General features: G+C 47.7%; 1 protein-coding gene across 2 annotated transcripts in view; it reads left to right on the forward strand.

Annotated features, from left to right (window-relative positions):
• LOC144128532 (adenylate cyclase type 8-like) overlaps nt 1-12,045 on the forward strand; it is a 343,381-nt gene that overhangs the window by 296,468 nt on the left and 34,868 nt on the right. The gene's annotated exons all lie outside the window — the stretch shown is intronic.

Genomic DNA, 12,045 nt, shown 5'->3' on the forward strand with positions numbered 1-12,045 from the left:
ATCTGGTGGAGCAGTGCGTGGTACGCTTCCCGACCTGCGTACGCCTACGCGCCTACGAGATACGCCTACGAGATAAAGACGGCACTCACACCGGTCCATAAGCGCCCAAGCCGCCGCCCCCGCGGTGAGACAACTGAGTTCGGGCCTCTTGACAACCCGACGAGGAGGACGCAGCCTCGACCGACGGTCCCACCGGAAATGGCCACAGACAGTAGGTTCCCGGCGCCCATCCTCTACCTCACGCCGCGAACACCGCCATCTTTTCACGGCGACGTGTACGAAGATGCGGAAGACTGGCTGGACATCTTCGAGCGGGTCGCCCGCTACAACGGTTAGAGCGACGACCGTAAGCTCCATAATGTGTATTTTGCGCTCGAGGACTCCGCTAGGACATGGTACGAGAACCACGAGAGCAACCTGTCCACCTGGGAGACATTTCGCCAAAATCTCATAGCTACATTCCCCAACGCAGACCGCCGGGAGAAAGCTGAAGCTGCGCTTCGCTCCCGTAACCAGCGGACTAACGAAAGCGTCCGCATGTATGTAGAGGACATGACGCGCCTCTTCAAGCGTGCTGACCCATCCATGGCGGAGGAGACGAAGCTTCGTCACCTCATGCGCGGGGTCAAGCAGAACTTTTCGCCGGTCTTGTGCGCAGTCTACTGCGTACTGTTGCCGAATTCCTCACGGAAGCGACTACCATGGAGACGACGCTCCTGCAACGAGCCCGGCAATACAATCGGGGTGTAAGCACGCTTGGGCCCGCTGTTTCTTCGATGCCGCTAGGGAGTGATGCGGCCGTTTTACGGGACCTAATCAGGTCGATCGCCAGGGAGGAATTACAAGCCCTCCAGCTGCCTCCCAGCGCGCCGTCTGTTACATCGCTGTCTGAAGTCGTCCGGGACGAGGTGCGCCTAGCAGCACAGCAGCAACAACTGCCTGAGATCCCAAGACAGACTGAGGTCAGACCAACCTATGCATCTGTCCTCTGCCGGGCCCCAACGCCAGGCTACGACGTGAATACCGCGACTCACGCAGCGCAGCAGTCTGGTCTTTCCCGTGTGCCTGCTCGACCAGATTATCACCGGCCACGGAAATGTGAAGTGTGGCGTGCACCGGACCGGCGGCCCCTTTGCTACCACTGTGGTGAGGCGGGACATCTTTACAGGGCCTGCCCGTACCGCCGAGTGGGTCTGCGTGGTTTCGCGCCCGACAACCCTTGCCCCCGGAATGGCGAACGACCATTCGAAATTGAAGCTCATCTGTCGGCCCGTCAGAGGCCTGGGACATACGGTCGCTACGATCCTAGGTCGTCATCTCCGCTGCGTTACCGTTCCACAAGCCCTCGCCGAGACGCCGGCTACCCTGAGCGGCGTTCTCCCAGTCCACGCCGGGAAAACTAATTCCAGCGGTCTCCGGAGGCAAGGCCGCTGCTGTCGGGAAAACTGAAGATCCTCCGCCGCTGATATACCGATACGCTGATTCCTCACCGGGGCAGGGTAGCGACAGCATCCGACGCGCTACTTCTGATTTGCGTGTGACGATTGACGGAACTGACACCATCGCTTTACTTGATACTGGGGCTGACTATTCCGTGATGAGCCACACCCTCGCCCAGCAATTGAGCAAAGTTTTGACACCATGGTTGGGCCCTAGCATTCGCACGGCTGGAGGTCACCTCATTAGCCCGGCCGGAAGGTGCACAGCCCGAGTCGGCATCCGCGGTTTCGTCTACGTGGGTGAATTCGTCGTGTTGAGCGAGTGTTCGAGAGATTGGATCCTGGGCCTCGACTTTCTACAGGCAAACGGTGCTGTGATCGATCTACACGAGGCGCGAATCACATTTTCGACGAAGCAAGCCGTGGCGCACAGTAACACAGAAGGCCCAGGAGTCAACGCTCCGCGTATAGTCGAAGACGACGTAATGCTGCCACCACGGTCCAGTGTGCTGGTGTTAGTGAGGAACGACTCGTTTCACGACTACGAAGGTATTGCGGACAGTCACCCTTCGCTGTTGCTCGAGAAGGGTGTGGCTATTGCGCGCGGTCTTGTTGAACTGAATGACGGCTGTGCGACAGTTTTTCTGACGAATTTCTCGAACGAAATTCAGCACCTCGCCAAGGGAACGGCCGTCGCCTTCCTCGACGACGTGGATAGGTTGCCGAATCTGTGCCCCGTACAGGTGTATCTTCACGACGATGCCGCACCAAGTAACGCCCTTCAGAAGGTTAAAATCAACCCGGAGTTGTCACCTCATCAGAAGAACCTTCTGTCGTCGCTGCTACTTGATTTTAAAGATTGCTTCGCGGCGAGCTCCAAGGTCGGACGTACGCCGGTAGCCAAGCATCGCATTGTCACCGATTCGGCCACGCCACCAGTTTGTCAGCGTCCATACCGCGTTTCGCCTAAAGAGCGCGAAGCTATTAGGACGAAAGTCGATGAAATGCTTGCAGGCGATGTTATACAGCCGTCAACAAGTCCGTGGGCGTCGCCGGTGGTCCTGGTGAAAAAGAAAGACAACACGTTGCGATTCTGTGTTGATTACAGGAAACTGAATAATGTTACCAAAAAGGACGTATACCCACTCCCGAGGATCGATGATGCCCTTGACCGACTCCGGGACGCCAGGTTCTTCTCTTCCTTAGATCTGAAAAGCGGATATTGGCAGATCGAGGTGGACGAGCGAGACCGCGAGAAAACGACTTTCGTGACACCCGACGGTCCGTACGAATTTAAGGTGCTCCCGTTTGGACTTTGCTCCGCTCCGGCCACATTTCAACGCATGATGGACACTGTTCTAGGTGGTTTGAAGTGGCAGACGTGACTTGTGTACCTGGACGACGTGGTCATCTTTTCGTCTAGCTTCGAACAACACTTGCAGCGATTGCGCATTGTCCTTCCAGCTCTTCAGTCTGCACTACTAACGATTAAGCCAGAGAAATGCCATTTCCCCTTCGAGGAGCTCCGTTTCTTAGGACATGTTAGCGCACAACGTGTTCTTCCAGACCCAGACAAGACTTCCGCCGTCTCCAGTTTCCCACGCCCAACCGACAAGAAGGCTTTCCGACGTTATTTGGGCCTCTGCTCGTATTACCGCCGCTTTGTTAAAGATTTTTCTCGCCTAGCTGAGCCATTGACTGCCTTGACTCGAGATGACACACCCTTCGTATGGGGAAGTGCCCAAGACGCAGCCTTCGAGGAACTCCGCTGCCGCCTTCAAAGTCCACCAATACTAGCTCATTTTGACGAGAATGCAGAGACTGATGTCCACACTGACGCCAGCAATGTCGGCCTCGGAGCGATCCTCGTACAGTGGCAGGACGGCGCAGAGCGAGTAATCGCCTACGCGAGCCGCACACTTTCTCGATCGGAACGGAACTATTCGACGACCGAAAAAGAGTGCCTTGCCGTCATCTGGGCTCTGAGTAAGTTTCGACCTTACATCTACGGCCGACCGTTTCGTGTTGTCAGCGATCATCACTCGCTATGCTGGCTGGCCAGCATTCAAGACCCTTCTGGCCGGTTGGCCAGATGGAGCCTCCTTTTACAGGAGTACGACGTTACGGTCGTCTGTAAATCGGGTCGGCAGCACCAGGACGCGGACTGTTTATCACGAGCGACCGTGGAACCGGCTACGCAAGACATCCCCGAAGATTGCCCTGTTCTTTGTGCCATTAGCATCTCCCGTATGGCGCAGCTTCAACGAGCAGATTCTGAGTTGGCGCCACTAGTTAAGTATCTGGAGGGTTTGAATTCTCATGTACCTCGTGTGTTTCGCCGTGGACTACAGACCTTCATTCTGCGGCGTAGAGTCCTTTACAAGCGCAACTTTGACAGCAACAAAGAGACGTTTCTGCTGGTTGTGCCATTCCAGTTACGCTCCGAAATCTTAAGCGCTTGTCATGATGAACCATCCGCCGGCCACTTGGAGGTTAGTCGCGCACTGGCAAAGATTCGGCTTATGTATTACTGGCCCAATTTACTCCCATCTGTGCGTAGATAAGTAACAACATGCCGGGATTGCCAACGGCGCAAATATCCTCCTCTGAAGCCAGCCGGCTTTCTGCAGCCTATAGCACCACCAAAGACCCTTTTTCAGCAAATTGGCATAGACCTCCTCGGCCCTTTTCCGAAGTCGACCAGAGGAAACCGGTGGATTGCGGTCGCGACAGATTATTTGACCCGATACGCTAACGGTACTGCTGCTGAAGTCGCCGACTTTTTCGTCCACAACATCGTCCTGAGTCATGGCGCTCCTGCAGCTATCATTACTGCCCGTGGAGCTGCATTTACGGCCCGCTTCACTCAGGCTGTACTCAAGCTCACGCACACCAGCCATAGACGTACAACAGCCTACCACCCGCAGACAAATGGCTTGGTAGAACGCCTCAACATGACCTTGACCGACATGCTTTCCATGTATATTGATATCGAGCACAAGACATGGGACGAAATTCTCCCATACGCAACATTCGCGTATAATACCGCGCAGCAAGAGACGACGCAGTTCACTCCATTCGAATTACTCTTCGGTCGACAGGTTACAACCCCCTCGATGCTATGCTACCCGTGGACCCCCCTGACAGTGAGAGTGAACTTGTTGTCGAAGTCGCCACCTATGTTCAGCGCGCGAAAGAAGCACGGCAACTGGCCAGACACCGCATTCACCGTCAGCAGCAGATCGATGCTGACCGCTACAACCTTGGACGCCGCTACGTTACCTACCACCCAGACGACTATGTTTGGGTTTGGACGCCCGTTCGTCGTCGCGGGCTGTCCGAAAAGTTACTGCGCCGCTACTTCGGCCCTTACCTTGTTGTCCGCCGCCTCAGCGACGTAACGTACGAAGTTGCACCAGCCTAGCCAGCTCGTTTATCGCACAACGGCAAGCGCAGCGACGTTGTGCATGTGGTGCGAATGAAGCCGTACTACGAGCGACCCCCCGAGTGACTTTCCGGCTGCATGTAGTCATATTCCGTGATGTCAGACTCGTGGTGTACCTCTTGAACACTTTTTGTCCCCGCTATTCGGTCTGACGGAAACACCGCATCGGGGCGATGCTCCTGAAGAGGGGGCAGTGACACGAGGATTGGAAGTAGAAGAAAGAGATCGCAGCCTCTAGAAGTAGACGACTCTGAAGTGTAGGTCCGTTTCTCTGGTGCCCTCGTTCAGCCGCTGCAGTTCCTTTTCAGTGTAACAACTGTTACAATATTTATTTTTGGTCAGGGATTGTGGAAATTTTCATGGGCAGTATTACTTTACATCGATCTGCGGCCCTTTTTCCTAAATACTGCGCTTCAATTGCGCTAACATCTTTCAGATAAGGTAAAAAGTCTCACACTGCGGTCTTCCATGCGCCGAGAAAAAAAAAAACGTCATATTGGTGAGACGTTCTCACGACTTGCAGTAGGCGGTCTCACGGGTCACGCTGCGTGAGAGGGAGTGATATCACCGGTAGAAGCCCAGGTTTCACTTCGTTCTTGCGTAGCATGAACAGTTTCGCACATTCATTGTCGTGTCCATCGAAGCCACTCCCGCTTCTTACGGCTTTGCGTGGAACAAACAGGACGGAGGAGAAAAAGGCGTCCTTTTGCAGCAGCTAGTCAAGCTGCCAAAACATATCTCGCTGCGTAGCTGGCGTCTCGTTTCCGTAAACAACGCGAAATTTGGAGTGGGTGTAATATTTGTCCTTTATCGCTTTCAGTGAATGTCTTCCACTTATCGAACACTGGTTTGTAGCTGCACATTTTTCATGTTGCTTTTCATCCGGCCTGCGCTGACAGCTTTTATAGAGTCATTTTGTCGCTTATAAATGAATATAGCATGATTGTAGGCTTGACACAGCAGCTGTTCTTCTGCGAAAGATGGTTTAGTTCATGGGATTTGTCTTTAGTCTGACTCAGATACCCATACCAGGTTCAAATGAAGCTGCCAGTAATTTGTCGTCGCTATCACTACGTTCGAAAATACCAATATTTTGTTAAAACTACATTAAAAAATTTTCGTTCCTGCAGCTGAAAAAGAACTCATGCTACTTTAAGTGATGTTCTGTAGCAGTTGACATCCTGTAATTCCTTACGAGCATAGGCTGCCACCCGCACTATATATAGAGAAAAGGAGCCATGATACGCCGATGAAAGTTGTGCAACCATAAATAAATAAATAAATTCTTTATTTCACTCATGAAGTGAGGGAGTGCAGGAAAAAAAGCTGAAAATTCAGCTTGACTAGCTCCCAGCTCCCCAGATTACAAAAAATTCAAGAAACAAAAGAGAGGACAAGGAAAAAAAATAAAATAAAATAAAATAATGGCAGAGCGGCATAATAACAACACAAATCAAAATACAGAAATGCTTTGTTTACAAAGTCAGATCGGCTTGTACAAGGAAAATAAACAAAACAATTCTAATTAAACTGTATGATTCACCGGTGATAAGCGAAAGTACATGCCGGAAAAAGCCCGAAAAAACAAGAACGTTACATAAGTAAAGGAAAGAGACAGAGAAAACAATGCGCATGAACAGAAAAGCGTTGCTCAAGGAAAGGTACAGCGTACATATGCAAAATGCTAGAAATACCCCATCATATGAAGGAATTGTTTTCTATGAACAGTAATTTCAGTTCTCTTTTTGAAGTTAACTCGGGAGTGATACCGTTTCTGTAACAGATATTTAACAAGTGTGGTAGCAATCTGTTTATCATTTGTCGTCCATAATCTGTCCTGCACGTTTTTACTAACCATGGCTGTGTGCTTCTATATTCATAAGCTAGTGTCCTTTTACAAAGAGATGCCAACCGTAATAGACAATGAGTGTTGTTTTTTATTTCAATCCTATAACGCGAACACAAGCCGTGCGAGTATAGGCTGTCTATTTTCATTATGCAATATTTCGAGAACAAAAGGTGGGAAGGGTGACTTCTGGGGACGTTTTCAATGTTTCTTAACATTTTTTTCTGCAATGTCAGAATTTTTTGCAAATTTCCTTTGGTTGTATTCCCCCAGACTAGTTGGCAATAGTTTATGTGTGAGTGGAATAGTGCATTGTACAATAAAAGTTTAACCTTTGGAGGTAGAGTATATCTGTTTGCGTACGTTACTCCCACGATGCAAGACAGTTTTGAGATAACGTGGCTCACGTGATTGTCCCACGTCATATTTTCGGTGAAATATACTCCAAGTATTTTGAATGTGTTTACTATCTCTATCTTTGAGTTGTTCAACTTAATGTCTCTGTCTATGCTAATAATTTTGTTTTTCGCACGGTATAGGACAGCCTTCGTTTTACTAACGTTTATTTTTAATTTGTTCAATTGGGCCCATATGTCTAATTTCTCAAGAGTTTTGTTCGCTCTAGTGATGACCTCATCTGCGCTAGCTGCAGTGAACAACAGTGTCACATCATCCGCGTAAATAACAAATTTCGTCGTGGGATCGATGCTTATGATGTCATTTAGGTACAAATTAAAAAGAAACGGGCCAAGAATACTCCCCTGAGGCACACCTGCAGAAATGGGCAATACATGGGACGAGTAGCCATTTAAATATACGTACTGGTTTCGATCATTTAGGTAGGATGTCAAAAGCGATAGCACAGTTCCACGGAAGCCGTACATTTCAAGTTTTTTCAGTAGGATAGAGTGATTTAAGTAATCAAAAGCTTTTGTGAAATCGACGTATACCCCAAGGGCTACTTCTTTGTTTTCGAGAGATTCTAGAACAAATTCCTTTTGCTCCAGCAGTGCCATTTCTGTTGATCTGTGTTTTCTGAAGCCGTATTGCGCGTCGTGAAGAATATTGCATCGTTCACTAAACTTTGTTATTCTAGAGAGAATCATTTTTTCAAATCCTTTAGAAAAAACTGGAAGTATTGACACGGGTCTAAAGTTTGTAAATTCATTCTTACTTCCTTTCTTGTGCAGTACACTCACTTTGGCAAGCTGCATTTGCTTCGGAAATAGTCCTTGAGATAAACAAAGGTTATATATTTGAGTTAAGCACCCTGCTATGTCTTCTATCACATACTTTACTGGTTTTATTACAATGTCGTCTGCGTCAGCACTTTTACTGTTTTTTAAGCCCATGAAAACCGATATCACCTCTGACTCTGATATTGGCGTTAAGAACATAGATTTCTCGTTTCGAGTATTAAGAGTATTTGAATCGACGAAATTACTAGTTATATCTGTAAAGTGGCTGTTAAATGCATTAGCTAAGTCAATGCCTGTCAATTCCTTACCCCCATTCTGAATTGTTGTTATTGGGCTTGAACCTGAAGACCTGCCCAGAAGTGCATTCAGTTTCCTCCATAATTCATCTGACTTATTCATAGAGGAAAACTTGTCACAAAAATATTGATCGCGCGCTCTCCGTATTTCCGTCGTCAGTTTATTTCGAAACACTTTAAACGCTTTAAATATGTCAGGGTCTCGTGTTTTTTCAAACTTTTTGTAAAGCTTGTCCTTTTTACGAATTTTCTTCAGCAATTCAGGTGTAATCCATGGCTTCCTAATGTTCTTACGTTTCTCTGCATGTTTATAAGGAAAACACTTGTTGTATATACGTAAAAAGGCCGTTAAAAACAAAGCGTAAGCCCTTTCGGCAGCTGTTTCATTGAGAACGTCACTCCAATCATGACTATTAACTTCCTCTTTGAAAGTGTTCAGTTTTTTTGTCGAAAAATCCCGAAATAATTTAGTTGTCACTTTTCTATTAGGAAATTTACTTTTCGGAATGCACATAAAAGTGGCGCGGTGGTCACTGATATCTGTATTTATTACACCTGCGTTCAGGACAGGCATGTGCGTATTGGTTATAATTAGGTCAATTAGTGATTCAGACTGCAGTGTAACACGTGTAGGATTGGAAATCACGTTCTGAACAGCGAAGGAATTTAATAGATTTTCAAATTCAATTTTCGTGGGGTTGTCTACAAGGAAGTTGATATTGAAATCACCACCTAAAATGACATCGTATTTGTTTTCGCTTATAAAAGATAAGAAAAAGTCGAGAAAGGAAAAAAAGGATTTTAAGTTTCCGCTTGGGGGGCGATAGATAACTGCCACAACCTTCCTTTCGATAACAAGAGACAGGACTTCATAATCAGGGTGGACAAAAGAAAATTCATGCAACACTTCAGATTGAAAATGTTTTTTTACCATCAATAGTACGCCACCACCGCGACTGTTCGTGCGATTGATAAAGTGTGAGTCATACAAAGGAAGCTTGAATACATTGTTATGTTCAGTATACCAAGTTTCGGTCAGCATGACCGTATCAAAATCAAAGCCTAACTGCGTAAAAAGCAACTCGAGATCGGCTGTCTTAGCCACCGCTGAACGAGCATTTAAATGAAATACACTAAATGATTGCGGGTTCTGAGATCCGCAAACATTCAGAAATTCACTTGGCAGACGTTCCCGCTCGGCGTGGAAATACCGAGAAGAGCGGCGTATAATAGGGAATGTAAAAACAAAGGAAGAACGCTCGGAGCAGGGGGAGGTCGTAATCCCCGTGGAGCTGGCAATCTTCAGAGATAGCCCAGTGCCCGTAGCACAGCGGCCCGAGGATTTGTGGCGCGTCGCCTGCCCAGCCAGCGCTTATCTCCAAGGTCACGGTTGCCGGATCGTTACACGCCGTTGAACTTGGCGAGCCCTAATTGCTACGGGCTGAGTCTGCTGCTGTTCGCCTGGGCGTAGCGAGACGGCTTTTGTGGAAGGAAAACAAAACCGGATATCACAGATTTTTCTTGCGCAGAGGTAGGGGTGTTCTGGCAAAGCTGTGCGCCTGTGTTGCGAAGTTAGGTAGGATATTGGGAGCGAAGCAACAATTTCCGCCTCTATCGTCGGAGTTGCGGTGGCAAGGCAGATAAAATCTTGGACTCAGACGCTCCTGGCGGGGTTAGTGTGCTGAAAATTAGGGGAAGGTGAGAAAAGGTGCAACACTGACGTGTTTTGACCGACTTGAGAAGAGGGAAATACGAAAACTACAATACACCGCAAGGCAGTTGATGACGGAAATGAAGTTCATTCATTCATTCAGTTGTGACATCGCGTGTTGTGCACGTACACTTTCACTTCCAGCTTTCATGCAAATTAAGTCAACGATGTTCCCCGTTTTCTTGACCTGACCCGCAGTATTACTCGATGAAACTAAACTCAGGGCAGCAGAAAACGTCGTAAGATAAGCTATGCTAAACATATTCTGCGCAAAAAATAAACGATCGTTTTCATTACAAAGATTATTTAACCGTGCGGAATTTTATTACGTGAGGTATCTTATAATTGACAGTTGAGGGAAAATTTTGAAACAAGATCAGTTTTTTTTTTAAGTAACCGCCCTAGCACGCAACGGCTGCTGCCGCGAAAGTTTACAGTACTGTTGGTAGAACCACTTCTGATTTTCTACCTCTACCGGCCTCCTCAAATTACTCTATAGAACATTAGATCATACAATTCTGGGTCTCAGCATCTATATGGTTTCGATAGCAAGTGGCGAAAAAATATTCATCTGCACAGTGAGCGCCCTTCTTACATGATTGCCATACCCGACTACACACAATTATTCTCAGATAGTTGAATTGAATTCAATTTTTTTCTGAACAATTATCCAAAGCATGTTTGTAACTGCATCTAAATCTCGATCTAAATGCTAGTTGGGATCCGTGCAAATCACATCTAGTAAAATTAAGTGCAGGCATAAAAACACACTAGTTACATTAAACATGATGAAGGTTCTTACGTTCAAATAGAAAGTTGAAATCTACTTAACCATAAAGTATAAAAAAAACAATTAAGTATATACATACAAATACGAAGTCTGTACACAATCATGCACAGAAAGAAAAAAGAATAGCGGTGGTTTAGCTCTGGTTAAACTTGGAGTGACGCGATAACTACAGCTGGCCGAGTGGAACTTGCTCAGTTGAATTGCGAAGTCAGTCTTTCGTCGCTCCGTTTCGCTGGGCTTTCCTTCATCATCTTCGTCCCACTTGATACGGCGCATGCGCACAGCTCTGGCAGTTCGGTTTCGCCGGCGCACCACACCGCCGGCAGCAGCAGCTGCTTCGCACCACGTGGGTGGTCACGTGACCGACCACGTGACGAACCACATGATCAGCCACGGCGCCGCGCCTCCGGCAGCTGCTCTGCACCACGTGACAGCGTGGCGGCGCAGCCACGAGGTGGCGGTGCATTCACAGGGTGGCGGCGCCGCCACGCTGAAGGCTCGAAATGCTACCGTAATGTAGCTATCGCTACAAAGCAAATTGCAGAGAGACGGGAAAGTAACTACTCGAATTGAGTGCTGGCCCCAAAAGAAATCAATGAAGGAAAAGTAACTAGCACGCTTATCGCCCTCGCCTGTGGTGAAGAAGGGAGATTAACCGCTATACTGCTCTTAACCTCCGCGGCCCAAGGAATAATCTCCGCGCACTCCAAGGAATACCTGTGTCGCACAACCACAGAAGGCCACACCCACACCAGAGCCCACGTTTCTTTCGTGGTTGACGCGCACATTAGCAACATTCTCTTCGCGTCGCATATGAAAGCGGGGTCTTCGGTTACAGCTTGCACTACGACAATGGCAGCACCGATGCTGGCATAAATTTATGGCATCTGGCCTTGGCACTGATGCTGGCCCTTTTGTTGAAACCGATGCTAAATACTGGCGCCGATACAAACGTCGCTTACATCGCAGAATTCTCATAAATTTATTACTGTAAAAATGAGCCAAAAATCGAAAAAAATGCGCTTGAAAACTAAACAAGAACCATAACGAGAATAACCTGCCTACTTTTCAATTGCTATATTTTCATAGATGGAGAGGTTGCAAGAGGAAGTGCGCAGATGTTAATCGTAGCTATGAATAAAAGGAAGAAGAAAATGGCAAGAAATTTAAAGAGCGCTACATATGAAACATATTCAAAATCCACATCTATGGGAATATAGTTTATAAATCGACTCTTATAGAGGAAGAAAAGCTCAGGAGAGGCCCTTGCTATCTGAGTTGCATGTCAAAAAATTCTCTGGAAGTCACGTGTTTTCCCA

Source organism: Amblyomma americanum, chromosome 4 (genome assembly GCF_052857255.1).
Source record: "Amblyomma americanum isolate KBUSLIRL-KWMA chromosome 4, ASM5285725v1, whole genome shotgun sequence".
NCBI lineage: Eukaryota > Metazoa > Arthropoda > Arachnida > Ixodida > Ixodidae > Amblyomma > Amblyomma americanum.